This window comes from Hemiscyllium ocellatum, chromosome 5, assembly GCF_020745735.1.
Source record: "Hemiscyllium ocellatum isolate sHemOce1 chromosome 5, sHemOce1.pat.X.cur, whole genome shotgun sequence".
Lineage (NCBI taxonomy): Eukaryota > Metazoa > Chordata > Chondrichthyes > Orectolobiformes > Hemiscylliidae > Hemiscyllium > Hemiscyllium ocellatum.
The window spans coordinates 100,722,628-100,743,446 of NC_083405.1; positions in this window are offsets into that span (position 1 = coordinate 100,722,628).

Consider the following 20,819-nt stretch of genomic DNA (forward strand, 5'->3'; position numbering starts at 1 on the left):
AGAATCCTAATCAGGATGCTTTTGTGTCGACTAGATTTCAAATTCAATATGCATAAATTGCAGCACCTTTCTGGCATTGCATTGTCATTATTTGTGTCAAGTGTTTTGTTACAGCAGTTGTTAGATCATTTGCCTACATGCTTAGATGTATTTGCATGCTGATTTATCACTTTCTTGGGTTGGAATGTTTAATTTGTTATAGTTCGTGTTGCAACTTGGGAGAGAGTCTTCGGTACTCCACAAATGAGACACGCTGGCAAACCTCATAGAGGAAGGACACTCACTTGGCTGTTGCATTGTGAGTGCACTATACATAATGTATAATTGTGAATTTGTCGCACATTAGCCCGTGAGTTGTTATCTTTGTCACCAAGCTAAGGAACGAAGTTGGGAAATAAATATTCTGAGGTGCACATTATTTTTTAAAAAACAGCATAATAGGAGTAAACATAGATCTGAGAATCGAGAAGAGTGCCAGGACATTAGGAACGATCTGGGCTCAAAGATCACAAAATAAAATTAAAATGGGTGGTGATTTTGGAATAGCAAAAGTCAGAAAAAGTTTGTGGGAGTAATTAATAAGCTCCCCAAGAGATGTTATACCATTGGAATGACTATTTCATGCACTATTATTGAAAATTGGAGAAGAGAAAATGTAATAGGTGTGAAGAATGTAAACAGACTGGGACTGAGGAAGAAACTGAGAGGATTGAGAGTGGTAGACATTGTTTACTTGGATATTAGTAAAGCCCTTGATAAGATTCTGAATGATAGACTAATGTGTGAAGTTATATCACATGTGATTCAGGGTCAGCTTGTCAATTGAATATAAAATTGGCTTAATGACAGGAGACAGAGGGTGGTTTTTTGGACTGGAGGCCCATGACCAGTGATGTTCCACTCTTGCTTGTCATTTATACAACTGATTTGGATGAGAATATAGGAAGCATGGTTATAACTTTGCACCCTAACTTGGTGGTATAGTGGACAGTGAATAAGGTTATCTAAGATTACAAATGGATGTTGTGGTTCTGTTGGCCGAGCTGGGAATTTGTGTTGCAGACGTTTCGTCCCCTGTCTAGGTGACATCCTCAGTGCTTGGGAGCCTCCTGTGAAGCGCTTCTGTAATCTTTCCTCCTGCATTTGTAGTGGTTTGAATCTGCTGCTTCTAGTTGTCAGTTTCAGCTGTCCGCTGTAGTGGTCGGTATTTTGGGTCCAGGTCGATGTGCTTATTGATTGAATCTGTGGGTGAGTGCCATGCCTCTCAGAATTCCCTGTCTGTTCTCTGTTTGGCTTGTCCTATAATAGTCGTGTTGTCCCAGTCGAATTCATGTCGCTTGTCATCTGCGTGTGACTACTAAGGATAACTGGTCGTGTCGTTTCGTGGTTAGTTGGTGTTTATGGATGCGGATCGTTAGCTGTCTTCCTGTTTGTTCTATGTAGTGTTTTGTGCAGTCCTCGCATGGGATTTTGTACACTACGTTGGTTTTGCTCATGCTGGGTATCGGGTCCTTCGTCCTGGTGAGTTGTCTGAGAGTGGCTGTTGGTGTGTGTGCTGTTATGAGTCCTAGTGGTCGCAGTAGTCTGGCTGTCAGTTCGGAAATGTTCCTGATGTATGGTAGTGTGGCTAGTCCTTTGGGACAACACGACTATTATAGGACAAGCCAAACAGAGAACAGCCATGGAATTCCTAGAGGCATGGCACTGATCCATAGATTCAATCAGTAAGCACATCGATCTGGATCCAATGTACTGACCACTGCAGTGGACAACTGGAACTGACTACCAGAAGCAGCAGATTCAAACCACTACAAATGCTGGAGGAAAGATCACAGAAGCGCTTCACAGGAGGCTCCGAAGCTCTGGGGATGTCACCTAGACAGGGGACGAAACATCTGCAACAGAAATTTCCAGCTCGGTGAATCGAACCACAACATCGAGCACCCGAGCTGCAAATCTTCTCCCAAACTTTGAATTACAAAGGGATCTTGAACAGGTTGGTTAACGGGCTGAAGAATGGCAGATGAAGTTTCATTTGGATAAATGAGGTATTACATTTTGGTAAAACAAAGAGAGGGCTTATACAATTAAAAGTAGGACCTTTTAGGTAGCGTAGAACAGAGACCCAGGGTTCAGGTACATAGTTCTTTGACATTTGTGTCACACATCGGTAGTGTAGTTAAAGTTTTTAGCACACTTGCTTTCGTTGCTCAGACGTTTTGAGTTTGAGTTGCGACATTATTGTTGAGATTGAACAGGATATTGATGAAGCCTCTTCTGGAGTACTGTGTCCATTCCAGTTGTCCTGTTATTGGAAGGATGTTATTAAGCTGGAGAGGGTTCCGAAGAGATTTACCAAGATGTTGCCAGGAATGGAGGGTTTGAGTTATAAGGAGAGGCTGAATTGGCTGGGACTTTTTTTTCACTAGAGCTTAGGAGGTTGAGGAGTGACCTTAAGGTTGTAAAGGAGATGAATAAGATGAATGGCAGGCGTCTTTTTCTGAGGGTGGGGAATTTCAAGACAACATATTTATAAGCTGAGGAGAAAAATGTGAAAAGGATAGAAGGGCAACTTTTTTACAGAGTGGTTAGTGTGCGGAATGAACATCCGAGGAATGGAAGTCCAGAGGAAGTGGTGGATGTGGGTATAATTACAACATTTAAAAGACATTTTTACAAGTATATGAATAAGAAAGATTTAGTGGGATGTAGGCCAAACCAGTTTCATTCGATATTATTGTCAACCTAGGCTGGTTGGACGGAAGGGTCTGTTTCTGTGCTATATGACTCTAAAACTATAATTTAGCAAGTATTGTCCATAAAATGTGTTTGTAGAATGTTGTTGCAGTTTCCTAAAGCATTTGGATTGACCACACTCTTAAGAAAAGCTATTTCATATCTTCCGTTCTGTATCAAGGCATGATTGATTAGCATGTTTATAGTGAAAGATCTACTGTGAAAGTGTGATACTACTGATTAAGTTTTGAAGTTTTTGATCACAAGCAAAAATCTTCTAATTAAACAAACCTAGTTGCACAGCGATGAGGAGATAACTGGCTACGTTGATTGATAAATTGACCAAAAGGTATGGTGGTAAATAGTGGGAAACTGTTAAAGCTAAAATGCAAAGTTCGACAATGCATCCTTTTTAAAACCATCTATTAAGGAAGTTTTCATGTGGGGAAATGTGGGTTTATGAACTTTGGCATGGCATATGGAAGAGTAATTTAAAAGTATTACATAAATGAAGAAACACTGCAAGGTCCTCGTACATGAATCACAAAAAATTTAGTATCCGTGCCTGGTGGATAAATAGGGAAAGCAAATTGTTGCTCCTTTCCAAGGGAATGAGGTAAAAACATGCGATCAAGCTGAAACCATAGGAGGCAGTGGTTGGAGCATACTTGGAACACAGTGAGCAGTTTTAATCCCCTTCACTAAGGAAAAACTTATTTTGCCATTTAAATAATATTCAACTCTTCTATTCTCCCTGGGAGAAAGTGAGGACTGCAGATGCTGGAGATCAGAGTTGAGAGTGTGGTGCTGGAAAGGCGCATCGGGTCAGGCAGCATCTGAGGAGCAGGAGAGTTGACTATTCGGGCATTATTCCTGATGAAGGACTTATGCCCGAAACGTCGATTCTCTTGCTTGGATATGCCTATCCTGTGCTTTTCCAGCACCACACTTTTGACTCTTCTCCCTGCCAGAGTTTACAACCTAACGTTTTCCCACATTATATTCCACCTGCCAAGTATTTGCTTACTCTCTGTAATGTGTCTGTACTCCCTGTGGACTCTATCATCATTGACATTGAGTATATTTTGGAACGCTACTGATCAATGTAGTCCTGTGAAGACTGATGCCAAGTATTTATTTAACTCTCTACCATTCACTGGTTCTCTATTATTATTTCTTCAGTTTGTACCAGTATGTACATTGAGGGGTGGTGGTAAAGTTGAGACAGGATGTAATGAAGGCATTCATGAATGACATTTTCAACAGCAGTTGAGTTGCAACTGATGAAGTTGATCAGTGATGTGGAGATGAAATAGAATAATATGTGATTGAACATCTTGGGGTCAAAATTAACACTAATGTTGTAAACAGTCTGTTTTGTCTGAAGGTCTACATTAGGAGAAAGACTATGTTGATTGCAGAGTAGTTATTTCAAGTGGAGAAAGAAAGCATCATTTCAATTTTTGCAAAGTTGGAAGCAATTTCTCATCCAAATTTGCATGTCAAAACAGCAAATTGGTTATGTACTTACAGTGAAGCAGTTGAGAGAAAATGCTGGTGGGGTTTGGTTTTCAGTGTACATTTGAAAACATGATGCTGTGCCTTTGGATGATGATGCTATCGGGCAACATAGAGATAAGAAATAGAAATCATGAGAGATGGATCCTTGGGGGTCTCCAGAATGAGCTGCATGGCGGTAGGGTGAGACACCACAAGTATTTCAATGTAGTTGGTCATTCAAGTATTTTATGATCTAATTTTTAGAGTTTCTTTTCTAAGCAATTATTGGTGCTTACTATCATGCTACCATCACTACTCTACGATGTAATGTAACTAGCATGTTGAGACATTTGTTAGCTTCTGTAACACAAATATGAGATGTGGGTCACGTACCACTGAAGAATCCTATAATCTCTTACTGCAGCACTCAACATCTGCATTTGGAGTTTAAAAACACAGGAACATCTGTGTAGGGTTCAACCTAAGCAATTCAATTGTACTGTAGCATGCTTCCTACTGAGTGTGATACAGCATGAAGACGAAACCCAGGTGAGATGGAGACAGATTTAGATCATAAGGTAACACGCTTTGACAGGTGTGCTGCAGCAAGGTGAAAAACATGCTGCAAAATTCTTTGGAAGCAGCACTGCTTCTCTCAGATTCCCAATACATAGCGCTTCATTCTTGTGCATGTGTGGAAGATCAGAAATCCGTTTGCCCCTGCACAGGTCCAAACATTTGGCCTAACCGCGTGCAATGATTGAGGATGCGAAGAAACAGTACATATTCAGTGAAGAGGTGTATATTTTTTCGGCTGGTTTGCTTGGCTGGAGATGTTTCCATGGTAGCATGGGTTTTTGTTTGTTTGTTCCTTTTTTAATTGAGCTTTTTGTCTAAGAAGAAAATAGATAAATTGTTCTGTGCACTATGTCCCTTGCTAGCATGTAAATTTGATGTTTATGAGCAATCAGTTCAGCTCTAACAAATGGGTGTTCTGTGGAATTTCGTTTCGTTCAAGCATGCCATGTTACTGAAAAGGCCGGGAACCTCTGGGGTCTGATACAGTGATATCCTGAGTTGCACTTAAAAGTATATTGCATGTCTGCTGTGAGACATAACCTGACTGTACCTGACTTCATGGTTTGCCGCCTTCAATACTATCAAAGCAGATCAGTTGATTGTTTTTGATGTTTGTAGATGTCATGCTTCACACAAGTTGCCTGCATTTATTTGCCTTAAAAATCAGTGCTGACAAATGATCGCAAAGCACTTTGGCACATGCTGAGGATGTGAGCAAAACAAAATTTATTTCTTTCTCTGTTGTTATATTAATCTGAATAATTTTTGGTCTCTGGTGTTAACTTGCATTGTTTAATGGAGTGCTGGGAGGCTTAGGTTTTGTGTGATCTTTATGGGTATCATAGACTTAAGTGTAGGCAATGTTTTCTTAATGTAAGACAGCTTTTTATTGTTAGTTGCATGGCTCAGGGGGAATGTAGTCTGCAATTTCAGTTGTAGGATTTCAAAGGGAAGAAAACAGCTGTAAATATTTAAAGGAGTAAGCATGATCTGTGATACCCATACGTGAGAAGAAAGGAATTGTGAAACCATTTTGTGTAGCTGCAGCAATTAAGCTTTGGGCTAATTATAGTTATAAGTACAGTTAATTGTACTTCCCAGAACAAAATTTCTTGAGCCAAGCAATGGTTATCATGCAAAGGAGTAGGAGGAATCACTAATGAAGGAAATTAGACAATGAGAGTTGCGCTCAAAAATGCGTAAGTGTTAACTGAAATCATATTGTCACAATATTAGCTAGGGAAAAGATCATTACTTGTTGAGCGTGTTATTCTTAACTAGATGTATTAGATGGACAGCTCACTGTCATAAACTTTATTATACCACCATTCCCAACTTGAGGTGCTTAGCTGCCTGTGCCAGTAACAAGTAATCTGTGCAAAGCTCCAACCAACTCAGAACCTCAAATATCAGCCTTGTTTTAATGCAGTAGTTTGATTTGGTCACACCAACGGCTGAAAAATTTGCAGAGGAAAGCGTAGCTTAGTCATTTGTAGCAAATAGGAATGGCAGAAGGAATGCTGCAGAATCTTCCTCATTCAGGTATAGTCTTATAACTCAAGTCCACAAATGGTGGGACCCAGGGAGATAGTGAGGAAAGAGATCAATCGGAGACTGGTACAATTGAGAATACAAGCAAGTCAAACAGCGCAGGCAGGGACAAGGTAGGACTAATAAATTAAACTGTATTCAATGCAAAGGGCCTAACAGGGAAGGCAGATGAACTCAGGGCATGGTTAGGAACATGGGACTGGGATATCATAGCAATTACAGAAACATGGCTCGGGGATGGGCAGGAGTGGCAGCTTAATGTTTCAGGATACAAATGCTACAGAAAGGATAGAAAGGGAAGCAAGAGAGATGGGGTAGTGGCATTTTTGATAAGGGATAGCATTACAGCTGTGCTGAGGGATGATATTCCCGGAAATACATCCAGGGAAGTTATTTGGGTAGAACTGAGAAATAAGAAAGATCACCTTATTAGGATTGTATTATAGACCCCCTAATAGTCAGAGGGAAATTGAGAAACAAACTTGTATGGAGATCTCAGCTATCTGTAAGAATAATAGGGTGGTTATGGTAGGGGATTTTAACTTTCCAAACATCGACGAACTGCCATAATGTAAAGGGGTTAGATTATTTAGTGTGGCAACAGGCCCTTTGACACAATGAATCCACACCGACCATACGAAGAGCAACACACCCAGACCCATTCCCCTACATTTACCCTTTTACCTAACACTACGGGCAATTTAGCATAGCCAATTCACCTAACCTGCACGTTTTTGGGACTGTGGGAGGAAACCGGAGCACCCGGAGGAAACCCTGCACACAGGGAAAATGTGCAAATTCCACACAGAAGGCAATTTTCTGATTCAGTATATGGATTTACCTACTAGAGAAGGTGCAAAACCTGACCATTGGGAAATAAGGCAGGGCAGGTGACTGAGGTGTCAGTGGGGGAGCACTTTGGGACCAGCAACCATAATTCTATTAGATTTAATATAGTGATGGAAAAGGATAGACCAGGTCTAAAAGTTGAAGTTCTAAATTGGAGAAAGGCCAATGGTATTAGGCAAGAATTTTCGAAAGCTGATTGGAGGCAGATGTTCGCAGATGGGAAGTTTTCAGAAGTGAGATAACAAGAATCCAGAGAAAGTATACTCCTGTCAGGGTGAAAGGGAAGGCTGGTAGGTATAGCGAATGCTGGATGACTAAAGAAATTGAGGGTTTGGTTAAGAAAAAGAAGGAAGCATATGTCAGGCACAGACAGGATAGATCAAGTGAATCCTTAGAAAAGCATAAAGGCAGTAGGAGTATACTGAAGAGGGAAATCAGGAGGGCAAAAAGGGGACATGAGATAGTTTTGGCAAATAGAATTAAGGAGAATCCAAAGAGTTTTTACTAACACATTAAGGACAAAAGGGTAATTAGGGAGAGAATACGGCCCCTCAAAGATCAGCAAGGTGGCTTTTGTGTGGTGCTGAAGAAAATGGGGGAAGATACTAAATGAGTATTTTGCGTCAGTATTTACTGTGGAAAAGGAAATGAAGATATAGACTGTAGGGAAATAGATGGGTGACACCTTGCAAAATGTCCAGATTACAGAGGAGGAAGTGCTGGATGTCTTGAAACTGGTAAAGGCAGATAAATCCCCAGGCCCTGATCAGGTGCACATTAGAACTCTGTGGGAAGCTAGAGAAGTGATTGGGCCTCTTGCTGAGATATTTGTATCATTGATAGTTGCAGGTGAGGTACCAGAAGACTGGAGGTTGGCTAATGTAGTGCTACTGTTTTAAGAAGGGGGTAAGGACAAGACGGAATGATAGACCAGTGAGCTTGACGTCAGTGGTGGGCAAGTTGTTGGAGGGAATCCTGAGGAACAGGACGTACACTTATTTGGAAAGTCAAGGACTGATTAGGGTTGGTCAACATGGCTTTGTGTGTAGGAAATCGTCACAAACTTGATTGAGTTTTTTGAAGAAGCAACAAAGAAGATTGATGAGGGTAGTGCGGGAGATGTGATCTATATGGAATTCCGTAAGGCGCTCGACACGGTTCCCCATGGGAGACTGGTTAGCAAGGTTAGATCTCATGGAATACAATGAGAATTAGCCAATTGGATACAGAACTGGCGCAAAGGTGGAAGACAGAGGGTGGTGGTGGAGGGTTGTTTTTCAGACTGGAGGCTTGTGACCAGTGGAGTGCCACAAGGATCAGTGCTGGGTCCTCTACTTTTTGTCATTTACATAAATGATTTGGCTGCGAGCATAAAAGGTACAGTTAGTAAGTTTGCAGGTAACACGAAAATTGGAGGTGTAGTGGACAGCAAAGAAGGTTACCTTAGATTACAACGGGATCTTGACCAGATGGGCCAATGGGCTGAGAAGTGGCAGATGGAGCTTAATTCAGATACATGCGAGGTGCTACATTTTGGGAAAGCAAATCTTAGCAGGACTTATACACTTAATGGTAAGGTCCTAGGCAGTGTTGATGAACAAAGAGACCTTGGAGTGCAGGTTCATAGCTCCTTGAAAGTGGAGTCGCAGGTAGATAGGACAGTGAAGAAGGCATTTGGTATGCTTTCCTTTATTTGGTCAGATTGTTGAGTACAGGAGTTGGGAGGTCACGTTGAGGCTGTACAGGCCATTGGTTAGGCCACTGTTGGAATATTGCGTGCAATTCTGGTCTCCTTCCTATCGGAAAGATGTTGTGAAACTTGAAACGGTTCAGAAAAGATCTACAAAAATGTTGCCAGGGTTGGAGGATTTGAGCTACAGGGAGAGGCTGAACAGGCTGGGGCTGTTTTCCCTGGAGTGTCAGAGGCTGAGAGATGACCTTCTAGAGGTTTACAAATTATGAGGGGCATGGAGAGGATAAATAGATTAAGTCTTTTCTCTGGGTTCGGGGAGTCCAGAACTAGAGGGCATAGGTTTAGGGTGAGAGGGAAAAGATATAAAAGAGACCTACGCAGCAACTTTTTCACACACGCGGTGGTACGTATATGGAATGAGCTGCCAGAGGAAGTGATGGAGGCTGGTACAATTGCAACATTTAAGTGGCACTTGGATGGGTATATGAATAGGAAGGGTTTGGAGGGATATGGGCCGGGTGCTGGCAGGTGGGACTCGATTGGGTTGGGATATCTGGTCGGCATGGACTGGTTGGACCAAAGGGTCTGTTTCCATGCTGTACATCTCTATGACTCTACATCAGCACAGAACATAGATCCATTTTATTGGCTACGATTGTGTAAATAATGTTTGACAAATGTGGAATTTGTGAGGATGGCACTTTTAGCATAGATAAAGGAGAGCTAGTGAGATGTGATTATATTTGAATTTTAACTAACTAAACTTATTACACACTGGTTAGCAGACAGGAATAAATGTTTCATTTTCAAGGAGGTGTCAGAGGGGCTGGGGACAATTCAGAAAATAATCTAGGAATTAGCAGATAGAATAAAATGTGAATAATTGTAAAGTTATTCAATTTGGCTAAAATAAATGGCATTCTTAAATGGTGTTAAGTCGGGAAATGAGAGTTTGCAAAGGAATCTAGTACCTTTGTTGATGTGTCATGACATTGTGTATGCAGCTACAGCAAGCAATTAAGAAGGCAAACAGTATACTGACCTTAATGACCAAGGGATTTGAGTACAGAACTAAAAGGTTTTTGCTATAATTGTCTACAGTACCTGCAGTATTAACTACTGTTTTTTGTTCTCCTTTTATCTAAGGACATATATACTTGTCATAGAATTCAACAGAGGTTCATCAGATTTATCTCTGGGAAAATGGATTTGTCTCATGAGGAGCGAATGTGGAAACCGGAGCTATATTCTTTCGAGTTTTAAAGCATAATAAGTGATCTTAGTGAAACCTGTTAAATCCCTTCTAGGGCTTAAAAGGAGGGATGCAAATAGGATATTTCCTCTGGCTGGTGATCATAAAGACAATGAACATCATTTCAGGAGAAGGGGTAACACTTGAGATGGAGATGAGGAATTTCTTCGTTCATGGGTGGTTAATCTTCAGAATGCTCTATCTCCTCTGTTCCTATATTCCTATAGTGACCAGATTGGTTATTATAGGTATGATATCAACTCAGTTGCCATTTGTTCAAAAAGTAAATGAACCTGCTGTAGGTTGAACTGAGAGTTAAGAGGGATGACCGTTCCCCTGATGTCCTTTTGCCAATGTGGACCTGGCATGACCATCCGGTCTGGCAGCATCTGTAGACAGAAAGCAGAATTAACATTTTCATGTCCAGTAACTCCTCTTCTGATGGGTCACAAGGCTTGAGACCTTAACTCTGTTTCTCGATCCGCAGATGTTGCCTGACCTGCTGAGCTTCTCTAGCAATTTCTGTTTTTGTGTGTTTCAGATCTCCAGCATCTGTAATTCTTTGTTTAATTTAACTGACATAAATGTCTCTTGTTTGATGCTGAGTAGTGGCTTCTTACCTGTTCCATAATCCAGAAACCACCAGCACATCCCACCCAATTTAATTGTAACTAACTGCTATTCAATAAAAGAACTAGGTGAGCATTCAATGTTTCACCTTTGTTGAGGTAGGTGTATATCTCCTGGGATCTGGCAGTGGAAAACTGTCCAGTTGTCAGGTCTATGAAATAAATGAAGATGTTGATTGCTGAAGGACCTTGATTCGTTGAGGACAGACGTAATATTCCAAAGAAGAAACAGATGGCAAATGGCACAAAATATTTAGTAAACAGGCTGATACCTATTAGAGTGGGTAAAATATGGTGGCTCTGATAAACATATGGATAAAATGGAGCATATAACCATTTGATCCCTAAAACCTGTTAACCTGTTCTGCCATTTATTAGGTTGGTGGCTGTTGTGATAGCTTCAACTCTATTCTCCCACCTACCCCAATAACGTATCACTACAAGTCAAATGTCAATCTAGCTCTGCCTTATTATCAGAATTCAATGACTGCACTCTGGAAAGAATCTTACAGATTTGAGACACTCTGAAAAGAAAAAAATTCTCCTTCCCCCAAATCGGAGACCCTGTACTTTTTAACATTGAGCCTTAGTTCTAGTTTCTCACTTGGGGGATATCATCCTTTCAGCATCCATGGTATCAAAGCTGCTCAATAACACCATATGCTTCAATAAGATCATCTCTCATTTTTCTAAACTCCAATGGATCCAGATGCAAATTGCCCAACCTTTCCTCACAGCCTTTTCATCTTCTGCTCCTTCAGCTTATCCAGAGCAATCTATTCCATCAGTTATTTATTAATCTTCCCTCACATTTGCAACTGCTGTGAGTCTATCAGGTAATCTCCATACATTTACTAACATGGTTGAAGAGAGATTTGAGCAAATAAGTTGTTTTATGCTAAATTTACATTTTCATCTATTTAGCAATAAAATGAAGGCAGCAGTCAAGTCCCTTCAGAATGTATGTGAACACTGCCTGGACTGAAAGACCATTTATAAAGGTAAAGACAAGAGACAATCTGAGCCATTAGGATATAATTTGGCACAATGTTCAGGTGACTGGCTTCAGAATTGAAATGAGTCGGGCAGGTATCTTGTGAGAGCAATACCATGCTGCTTTAATTGGTTGATTGTACCATGCCCTCTAGACAAATAAAAACTGGATCTTCCCCTTTCCCAATTTCCTGTGTACTGTACTTTATCCAGTATAGCAGGGTGTGTAATCGTGGGGAGCCAATCCAGTCTATGTTAGATTAGATTAGATTACTTACAGTGTGGAAACAGGCCCTTCGGCCCAACAAGTCCACACCGACCCGCCGAAGCGCAACCCACCCATACCCCTATATTTACCCCTTACCTAGCACTACGGGCAATTTAGCATGGCCAATTCACCTGACCCGCACATCTTTGGACTGTGGGAGGAAACCGGAGCACCCGGAGGAAACCCACGCAGACACTGGGAGAACGTGCAAACTCCACACAGTCGCCTGAGTCGGGAATTGAACCCAGGTCTCAGGCGCTGTGAGGCAGCAGTGCTAACCACTGTGCCACCGTGTTCTGTTTTTGTTCTTTCAATTTACCTCTTATACCCCTTGAATGAGCTTTGAGAGCCTGCCCCTTGTCCCTTTGCCCCTTCCTCAATAAATTCCAGCCCACCTAACTTCTCTGGTGGTGATGTGTGCTGGAGTGTGGATGTTGGATTTTTCTGATGTGGAAGAGCAGCAGTCGTTTTACATTCAGTTAGAAATCTTTCTTTTTCAAACCCAGAAGCATCTTTGACAAGCCAGGCAGAGCATTCTTCCTATATGAGTGCTGTCAAAGATAACAGCTGTTCACAATGGAAGTGATCTTACTGAAACATACAGGGTTCCTCGGGTCTGAAGGTATAGATAGAGAAAGGTTGTTATCTCTTGTGGGGGGAGTCTAGGACCAAATGGCTAGAGTTAGAGATTTCCCATTTAATACTGAGGTATGGAGGAATGTGTTCTCTGAGGGTAGTGAATCTGTGGAGTTTGCAGCCTTGACATCCCTCTGCATTATTAATTAATTCAAAGACTGAGATGGACAGATTTGTAATCAGTGAGAGAATTGAGGGTAGTGGGGAAAAGGTAGGAAAGTGGAGTTGAGGATTGTCAAATCAGTTATCGTCTCATTGGCAGAGAAAACTTGATGGTCTGAATGGACTGTTCTGCTTCTATGCCTTATCATCTTAACAAGTCAATGCTGAAGGGCTGTTTTGACCAAAGTAATATCATTCTGAAGAATGTAACCATAGGTCCATGGTAATATCAATAAGCATCCACTTGCCAACCAATTGGCGCACTCCTTCCATAAAATGTAAGTGTTGGTTTTCCCCTTAAACCAAATGACTGATTTTTTTGTGTGTGTGTGTGTCCATTAGCCATTGATGCTCTTAATAAATTTTGAAATTGGTACATTTCTTACATTACTAAATGTATTTTCTTGTTGTTGATTTGCTTTATTTCTTTAGTGTCTACTTATTCGCTGTCTCCCTGTTTGTATTGACTTCAACTGATTAGCTTCGATTCTCTTCTTGTCACTTATTCACATTTTCCTGTCCGTCATCTTTTTGGCTATTCTTTCATCCCTTTTGATAATTCTCTCATTTCTTCTGACAGATTTCTGACTCTCGTATAATCTCTACTGCTCCACATCTTTCCCTCTTAATATGAGGAAGATTTAGAACCATGTCAGTTTGAGAAAATAGTGGGAAGGACTTGTACTGAGCAGGTAATGTTGTACTTCAAGTACACAGGTCCTCCCAAGCTAATCGGAAGCTGCTGTCACCAACTACCATCACTTCATTAAAGTTGTAGAAATGAAGGCCCTCTTGTAGCACAGCGATAGTGTCCCTATCCCCAGACTGGGAGGCTCAGGTTAAACTCCCACCTGCTCCAGAGGTATGTAGTAGCATCTCTGAACAGGTTGATTAGAAAAACAGGTTGAAGCACAGAATTCTCTCAGGTCAAGCATATCAGATGTGAAGTGGCAACGACTCTGTGAAATAGTGACAACCGCCTTGTGCTTGCATGGTGTGAAACATTACATACCATGTTCGGGATCATTCCTTAACAATAACTTGCTGAAAACTTGTCTGTGTGTTCCCTCTCTGTCCTTTCTGCTTCTCTTCATTTTTTGTTCACAATAACTCTTTGAAGCTAACTTACTTGTCTAAACATGCTTTGCCTTGTTTTCTAATCTTTAGAAAAACAAACTTAGACATGCAGCTAATTATCATCTATCTTGATGCCTCAGGTTGGTAGATAATTTGCTGAGCATCAAAATATCTGTTCAGATTTTTCTCCGGTGTTTTGTTTTTTTATTTCTCTCTCTTTATGTAAAATTCACATTATTTTAGCCAGAGAACATGCTTTATCATTTGCACTGACAGGTTCATGCCAAGGTGAGTTGGGTGATTGCTGGAACATGTGACATTGTTTAGATTAGACTTACAGTGTGGAAACAGGCCCTTCGGCCCAACAAGTCCACACCGACCCGCCGAAGCGAAACCCACCCATACCCCTACATTACCCCTTACCTAACACTACGGGCAATTTAGCATGGCCAATTCACCTGACCCGCACATCTTTGGACTGTGGGAGGAAACCGGAGCACCCGGAGGAAACCCACGCAGACACTGGGAGAACGTGCAAACTCCACACAGTCAGTCGCCTGAGTCGGGAATTGAACCCGGGTCTTCAGGCGCTGTGAGGCAGCAGTGCTAACCACTGTGCCACCGTGCCGCCCACAATGCCACCGTGCCGCCCATTGTTAACTCCCTTCAACTGGAAAGAATATCAACTCTAAGCTGATTTTTTTTTTAAAAAAAGAGAAAATGCCCAACGTCTCTCAATAAAACTAGTTGTTTAGTTCTGGGACAGTCTAATAGGTGCACTTGATTGACTTTGTAGAGACAGTGTTTACAGCACAGGAAAAGATCCTTTGGCCCATCAAGTCTGTGTCTGTCATCAAACATCCATCTATTCTAATCCCATTTTCTAGCACTTGACCTATTGCCTTATATACTATAGCATTTCAAGTGTTTATATAAATACCTCTTAAATGTCTTTAGGGTTTCCCCTTCTACAGCCCTTTTAGGTAGTGAGTTCCAGAAGCCTTCAGCCCCCTGAGTCAAAATATTGTCCTCAAACCCCCTCTAAACCTTCAGCTCCTTACCTCAAAACTATGCCTCCTGATATTGACTCTCTCTACAAAGGAGAAACATTTCTGCCTTTCTACTCCTGTTTCTCAAACTTCATCCACCTCCATCAGATTCCCCTTACCCTTCCCTACTCTAAGAATAATAGCTCCAGTCTATCTAGTCTCTCTTCATAGCTCATTTCTGTGACAGAGGTACTTGGAATTAAGAACATTGACACATCAAGGTCACAAATGGTGGACAACTTTGAAAAATATATAACTGATCCATGCAGGTTCAAACAGAAGGTTGGCTGATTATGGCAACCAAGGTGCCAGGCAATGATCTTCTCCATCTTGCAGGTCTAACCAACTGCCCTTGACATTCATCAGAAATACTAACACTGAAACTTCCATCGTTAAACTTCGGGTCACCATTACAATAAAACACAACTGGACCTGCCCTGTCAACTGAAACTGCTCAGGGACAGGACTGCCTGAATAGAACAAACTGCAGCCTGGCCTTTTCAGAAACCGTCCCAAACTCCACCCTCTGACAAAGGCAAGGAGATAGAATGATATGTCCTACTTCACGCTGCTGAGGTTTGGTGGTGTTTAGTCAAACAGGGGCAGCACGGTGGCTCAGTGGTTAGCACTGCTTCCTCACAGCACCAAGGTCCCAGGTTCGATTCCAGCCTCGGATGACTATCAGTGTGGAGTTTGCACCTTGTGTCTGCGTAGGTTTCCTCCGGGTGCTCTGGTTTCCTCCCACAGTCCAAAGATGTGCAGGTCAGGTGAATTGGCCATGCTAAATTGTCCAAAGTGTCAGAGGGAAATGGGACTGGGTGGGTTACTCTTTAGAGGGTAGGTGTGAACTTGTTGGGCTGAAGGGTGTTTCCACACTGTAGGAAATCTAAGAAGGAGGTTGGCAGGTGAGGACACGGCCATCTTTTTGTCTCAGCTTCATTCCTGGCCTATGCACATGCCATCTCCTCCACTGCTAATTAAGTGGGCAATTAACCCAGTGGGAGGTGTTGGCATTGGTTTGCTGTGCAAAATGCCTGACAAAGCAAGTTGCTTTGCAGTGGGAGGAGGTGGAGGGGCTCACTAAAATGGGGTCAGTGTCTACCGAGGTGCCCAAGAAAGCGTGGGCATTGGGGGACACACACACTGAGGGTCACACCTGCTGCCTGTATTGTTGGCACTCTCTGTGCAACCCTCAACCCCTCTCTGAGGCCCCTGCTGTTACTCATCTGTGGCCTGAGATCCGTCTCTGAGGTCAGGTCCCTGGGTTAAGTGTTGGAGCAGCAGTCACTCCTGGCATGTGCTACTGCTGCCATGCATCTTGTGTCTTCCTGGGGCTCCTTGATCCTACCACTGTTTAATGGAGAGTCACTTAATCTGACAGGGTGTGCGTACGTATCCCAGGTAGTGGGCAAGACCTCTGTCATCAAGCAAGGAAACATCAGCTTCTCTCAGTTTTCCATTCAGTGGTACTCCATGCTGATTAGATGAGCCTTCCTAGAAATCAGGATGTAGTCTGTGTGTATTGCCTTCTCTGTGGGTGCTTCATAAACACTGTCACAGAATGGTACCAGATAGGCCTCACTGGGGGACAGTGACCACAGGTCACTGCTCTAAACGTTTGCCAAGTCCTCAGTGTCACGGGTCTCTGGAAGGCATACAGGAGGAAACATTGAGCAAAGTTTATTTCTAAACTTTTTTTCTTAGAGGCAACCTCCGTTTTTTTTCTCTTTACGTTTAGTTCCGATGCCAGCTTCCCCCAATAAAATTGCAACCTGTTACTGACTTGGGCGGTAAGGCAGGTGTTAGATCCTGTGTTGTGGGTGTGTTTGAGGTGCTCATATGTGATATGTGGCTAACTACTCAAACAATAAATGTGTGTTTCTAATGCTCTTTGCAGAAAGGTGGCTCCCTAACGAGGTGCATTCTGCAAAGGCCTACCTCACGTTACAGAACATAACCAGAGCCATATCCCAATTCACCTGCACTGCTTTTATAATAGAAACTGATTTACACTCTTGCCAAACACTTTCAATTTTCTTCAAAAGTTTAATGGATGGGGCAAAGTGATTTTCAAAACAGCAATAAATAAGCATTTTGACAAACAATGGTTTACTATTTAAAATTAAAAATGGCTGTAATAAGTTAATTAGGCCTATGGCTGTGAAATTGTAAATGTTTCTCGCTGTAGATCTGCTGAATTTGACACGGTGCCTGCATCTACAGTATTTCATTCTGCGATTAGCTTCATCATAGCCGATATATTGTAACCACTGGATGGCGCTGCAGGACAGTTTGACTCCAGTCCATTCTCAAATCTAAGGCACAGAGAAAAAAATGTTTTTAAGTTTCCTTAACAGGCAACTGCTGCAAATTACAACAAACACCAAAGCATTTATTTTTTCAATAAAGTGCAATTCCTTAGCGTAAAATTGTCTTTATTTTTTGAGACTGCTACATAAAAACGTGCAGGGCAGTATTTTCACAGCCCATTTCAACATTTATTTTTCATTCTTCCAAAGAATGTTTTTCAAAACTTCATGGAGTCTGTCATGGGGTAAGTATGATTTCTTCCCAGAAGGAACATTCATCATATGTTTTACAAGTACTATTTCTTCTTGCAATTTTAAATAACCATTAGAAAAAATCAAAGTTGAAGTAAACCATTTGAAATATCAACATCAGTTTTTAGCAGCTGACAAATGGCCAGGGGACGTGTCTCTGACTTAAAGCTCAGTAAATTTTACAATCAATTCTAATATTTGCAATACAGGACAGCCTAGTTTCTGTTTCTGCCAATGTTGCACGTGATCCTCCTGTCAATAGTCACTCTCCCTGAATGTTCTAATGGAAATTCACTGGATACTAAAGATCAACTCTGCTTTCCCTCCACAGATGCTGCCAGATCTGCTAAGTTTTTCCAGCAACTTCTGTTTGTGTGGCTATATAGTGGTGGACAGAAACTAGGTTGTTGTCTTATATTACAAGTTTAAGATTAGTGGAGGGCAGTCGGTGCATCCTGGCCACTGTGTGATCAGTTATTGGTGTGCCATCCCAGATTTTGGACTTTGTGCATCATACTGTCCCATTGATTGGCCAATGGACTCAGAGACCAGGTTGGACATTTTGGGAGAGAGATGGGAAGATTGAGTCAGAAAACTTTCCAAATCAGCAAATAGATCCCCTTTAAAAAGCTCCCCACTGCATTTTGTGAAGGCAGGCGTGGAACGGTCATGTCCAAATAGTGACAATGGAGTAAGTTGGAGGTGCTGGTGTTGGACTGGGGTGGACAAAGTTGAAAATTGCACAATGCCAGATTATAGTCCAACAGGTTTATTTGGAATCACTAGCTTTCAGAGCGCTGCCCCTACATACTCCACAACCACCTGATGAAGGAGCAGCGCTCCGAAAGCTAGTGCTTCCAAATAAACCTGTTGGACTGTAATCTGGTGTTGTGCAATTTTTGACAATGGAGCGTATAGTGAAGATGCTGTAGTCTGCCACATGTTTTCATTTACAACGACTTCGGCCCAGATATAGTGAGGAATTTCAGGCCCTTGGGCAGTCACCCTGACATCTGACCTGTCCCCGGTGCTCCCTCATATTCCCCTGTCTATTCCATATTCACTTTGTTGGTATCATCGATATCCAGAACCATGAGCCATCGCCAAGTCTGACTTGTCTTTGAAACAATCCTGAAACTAACCAAGTACGCAGAGGCTTTGAAAAATAGTTGGAAAAGAAAGTACAGCTTGAAACTTCTTAAAAATGTCAAAAACCATTTGTATTAATATCAGGATTGCTTTATTTCATACTTCTTCATTTCCTGTTCATTAGCATACAGTAACAAACTTTTCAAAGAAACTAATTCTTACATTGTAATAGACATATCAATCAAATGGCCTTAGCCCAGCATTTGTAATGAGGTCATCTAACAACTGTATCAACAAGAGCTGATTGATCAGGTGACGTTAGTTTGATAATTTAAGATTGGGTACCTCTGTGGTTCACTGTTCCTCTGAGGTGTTAGAAATGACTGACTCCCCCAAAATTCGGAGGTGTTTGAACTGCTCAATCCTGAAATAGACCTGACAAAGGTGGGATTACTGTATGTAGACTCCGCATCCACAGCTCTACCATGTGACATAGAGTCATAGAGATGTACAGCATGGAAACAGACCCTTTGGTCCAACCCGTCCATGTCGACCAGATATCCCAACCCAATCTCTTTGGAATCTGATCTTAACAGGTATTTTAAATAATCTTCAGTCAATCGAACTTTGTGAAAATCTGTACCATTATCATGTCTTTGTATTCTATTGCAGTCAAGACAGCATTGTCTCTGCAGCTGACCACTACCTTTGAGTTTGAGTGGACACAATACAAATTACATAGTAACTTGTGCTCAGATTTACCACAGAATATTGTCAATTGGGATAAAATGAATCAATGTGAAAATCTTTGTGGGATTTAACCTTGTTGTCTGCTGATAACAAAACAACAACACATTGCACCTTTGGCATGGTGATACTTTGAGTTCCTTCACAGTTGTTAGAGATAGCTCGGGCAAACCAGAATTGAGAAGAATTGGGGAAATAATTGAACATTGGGTCGCAACCGTAGTTGTTTTGAAGAGACCATTGACGATAAAGAGCAATGAGGTTGGGGAAGGAAGCACCAAAGGGCAAGTCGGTGATACTGAAGGCTTTGTGATCATGAAGGAAAGGAAAGGGAAGATGTGATGGATCAGAATTGACAAATAGATGCTGCAAGTTATTATGCAAGGCTGGAGGAGACAGCAGAGCTTAGTTGGCTTTGGAGGTATTCAAACATAAGGCAAGGATTTTGAAATGCATGTGATGGGAGAACTGGGTAAAGACAGGAGTTAAAGCTGAGTAGAGATGAATAAAGGAGTGTAAGTGTTTAGTTCAGATTACACAGAACTGCAGAATTACTGCTGGATAAACAGGAGGCTGGTAGAAAATCATTGGTCAAATTCATGAGGTAGGGCATAAGTGGTTGAAATTATTGAGGTGGAAGATGTCAGTTTTGATGTTGCATTAAATGTGGGATTTGAAGCTCAGTTCAAAATTTAAAAAAAATACAAGACTTTGTATAGTTGGGTTCCATCTTAATGAGTGGTTAAGTGGGAACGCAGGAGGATGAAATGTCTATGAAGATGGTTGCCTTATCAGAGGGAGCAGGGCAAGTGCTAGCTGAAAGGACTCTGAACAGAGGGAGAGGAGAAGGGAGTGCAGGCTTAAGTGATGATGACACATTGAAGGACTTGAGAAACAAAGGAAAGAGTTCAGATGGGCTAGTAATTGTAGAGGACAGAGAGGCTGTGGGTGGACATTCTTAAAGGCAGGTAAAATTACAACCAATTTGAAGAATGATATTATGCCTGAGGAATTAGGTGCAAAGGTGTATCAAATTTTCTTCATGTAGAAAGAATCTTAGCTTCAATGAAACAAGGGAAGTGTGCTCTTAGCTGGGAAATCCCAGTGGGACAGTATGCCAAAAAAAAGGGCTATATATGTCTCCCCATGATTGGCTAGCTCCTGCTCCCAGTGGCTTCATGTTGACAGTACAGAATTGATGAATGAAAACCCTTAGAGTAAATAGTTCACAAAGGATCATCTGCATCTCTCTCTGAGATGGTAAACTGGCTTTGGTGAGACACAGAGAAGTTATTACGTTATTATTAAGTCATTGTAAACAGATGCCAGAACTCATGAAGCACAGACACCTTGATGGGTTTTAGTTTTGAAGGGGATTTCAGAATTAGGGATAATCAAAGCTATTGAGGGATTTGAAGACAAGAATAAGAATTTTCTATTCAAGACAT